Source organism: Rousettus aegyptiacus, unplaced genomic scaffold, assembly GCF_014176215.1.
Source record: "Rousettus aegyptiacus isolate mRouAeg1 unplaced genomic scaffold, mRouAeg1.p scaffold_m13_p_9, whole genome shotgun sequence".
In the NCBI taxonomy this organism is placed as follows: Eukaryota; Metazoa; Chordata; class Mammalia; order Chiroptera; family Pteropodidae; genus Rousettus; species Rousettus aegyptiacus.
In genome coordinates this window covers 50,028,869-50,032,145 of record NW_023416312.1, presented here as the reverse complement: position 1 = coordinate 50,032,145, position 3,277 = coordinate 50,028,869, and positions in this window count along the sequence as shown.

Here is a 3,277-nt window from a genome sequence, read left to right as displayed (position 1 = left end):
GACACTTCAATAAAATATTAATTTAAATGTAAGTCTGCTTTCTAATTAGGATGATCAATTTATATGAAAGCTGTAAAAGAATTTATTATATATAAAACTATTATATGAATTTGCTTTGCAATTTGTGAGAATGAGATCTTTTATAATAATTTATATTTTTTTTTCAAATTTTTCTGATATTTTAAATATGAACTGATACATGTAAGGATTAAAGATATAGACAAATCTATTTCAAATGATAATATAAATGCTTAATGATGATTTACATTTTTTATATGTATGTATCATTGAGAAGAAAGAGATTTTGTCATTTTTATTATAATCCAATGTTTTCACTGATTTCCTTAAGAAATAATATCTCGGAAAAAATGCTATAATATATTCCTGATGCTAAAATTTTCTAAAACGTGACAGGAAATATTTTCCAAAGGAAATTCTGTCTCCATATGTGTAATCAGAATTTTAATTATTTAAAAGCAATTAGGCAGTCAAAATTTCCTCTAAAAATCAAACGTCTGTGTATTTGATAGCAGCAAACAAGTAAAAAGTTGAACAATTCTTCCCATTAAAACAAAGGAACAAACAAAAAACAAACAGAAAAAAAGGCATCTAAACTTTCAAGAGCAATGAGGGTAAAATTCTCTAGGGTAAAACCTGCTTTGTTATAACCATTGATATTGTACTCAGGAGGATTTGGTTGCAGATGGAATTTCCGTCTGGAAACTGGTCTGCTGATAAACTTGGATAGTTTTATTGGCTTAATCCTCTAGAGACAAGTAAATTTTCTAGTTGGCTCCTTTGGATATAGCTAAAGTTGCACTCCTGCAGAGAATTTCTGTAATGAAGACATGGACTAAGTGCCTTTGAAATTAAAGTAAAAATTCTGCATATATAATGAAGAAAGATTCCTTATTTTTATACGTGCTTTTAATAATATGTCCAGACAAAGTACTATAAATTTCAATGTTACGGTATAATGTGTCATAGAAAATCACTATGTTTTAATTACGATTATGTTTTAAGGGACTTCTATCAGTGATAATTTCTTTCTCTGCTCAGCACGTATGTAGTTTTTAAAAACTTGTGACTTTCTTTTTGATTAAAATTAAAATGAAAGACATCCTGTATCACTTTGGAGAGTAAAAGTAAAGTAATTCTTTTGCAATGAGTCTGGATTTCAAAAATGCACCACAAAACTGATTAAACCAAACAGTCAAAAAAGCAAACATTTTTGCAATCTTAAGAGAAACACTTCATTGTATCATTAGCAAAAGGTTGACGCAATTTAATTTAGTTTCATATGATAAACAAGGATGTGCATATGAGTATAAGACTCAGTACTTTTGACTTTTCTACATTCACAATTATGTACAGATCTGTGGCAAAACATTTATTATTATTTCATTGACATTCAGGCTGCCGTCAAGTTTAATGTAGCACATTTTTTAAAATTCAGTCTAGAAAGACAGTACAAAAAGTAGAAGACATGATTTGAGATATTTTGAAAAGCTGACAACTAATTATTTTGAAGTCAGATCATTTAATGGAGAAATATGTATGCATAGTCAAATAGATAATTGTATTAATCTATATGATTTGATTTTGACAATAACAGAAAGGCAACTGAAGAAAAATAATCTCAAACATAATTATTTCTGAAATGATTAACTTGGAGTTATTAATTTGCATCAAGCTCTGGGCTCTAAAGTTTAATCTATTCAGACTATTTTGTAATGACTAACTTTTGGCTGTTTCTAACTTCCTCCAAAGAAGAAATACAGGGTGTCAACAGTAGAGGAGAAAAGAAAGAAATGTCCCTTCATATAAAATCATGGTGTCTACTTCTAAAATTTAGTCCATAATTACTTTTATTTTACTTTTTTTCTTGATAATGTAAGCAGATTAGAGCTGAAGAAGCTTCCAGAAGAACAATTAAAATGATAAAATCTTAAAACTAGAATTAGGGATTCTTTTTCTGAAGATAAAAATAGTTCATCTTAAGACAGATGGAAAAACTAAAACTACTGACAATACTTTCCCATAAACATAATAGTTCCTTTTCCCCAAGGAATGAAACAGAATGAAATTACCAATGGATGTCAAAAAGGTATAGAAAATGCATGAATGATAAATTCACAAAAAATTATTACAGATCCTAATTAAGTTATAAGAAAAAACTAATAATTCCCTGATTATAGAAATAACAAAATATCACTATTAAAATTTTCAAAGTAAAATATCTAGACATCATCCTGAAAAAAAAACTTAATATTTTATGACATATTCTTCTAGTTTATTTCTATTTTGCTTCCATTCGTCAATGTAAATATTTATTGAGGAGCTACCGTGTGCCAGACTCTGTGAGGCCTAATGCTGAGCAAAAACAATATCAGTCCCTTGTATTCATGAAACCTAGAGCTTAATAGAAGTGATTGGTATTAATTGAATGATTAAAACAACAATTTTAAAATAATTTGTACTGGATTAGGTATAGGGAAACCAACTAAGAGATTGTTGCTATGACCCTGATAAGAAAAGGTCTTAGTTTGTGGTGGTATTTGAAAAAGAAAGAGATACAGGAATTTGTGAGCTTTGTGGTCAGTAATATTTATTTATATACTTAATTAAGTATCTGAAAAATATGGATCATTTTTATAATATTGGTTTAAGATTATGTTTATTCTTACATAATGCTTTACGATTTTAAGTTTATTTTTCCTTCTTTTTGGAGTTTTGTACAATTACACTAGTACAGGTAGGCTCAGAGTAATTAAAGTCTTTTAAAAATTTTTAGCATAGAAAATCATAATTCCTTATAGATTTATGACAGAAAAAAACTAATTTTAAAATTCTCACTAATTAATACTTATTTTATAAAGTTAATCTCTCCCTTCAAATTTGGTGTAGCTAATTGAAAAATAAATCATCAATTTGAAAAACTGGAGATTAAAACTTAAGATTTATAATTATAAATATATTCTATAATATTTTCTACTCATTCATGATTCATTCTAACTGATGAAACATTTCAAAAACCATCTTTTTGAGTCAGTGAAGCTAACACTTTTGAAATACAAAAATTCATTTTCTCGTCTCTTTTTCTCTGAAACAAAACACTGAATAATTATTTTTCAGGAAAATGAATTTCTAAAAATCAATGTCTTTCTGATATTCATATGACTTCTATCAAAAAACATTAATTATAATTCAGTAATCATTTAAAAAGTATGTTCTTTATATATTATAAAGATGTATTTGAATAAAAACTTGTTACATT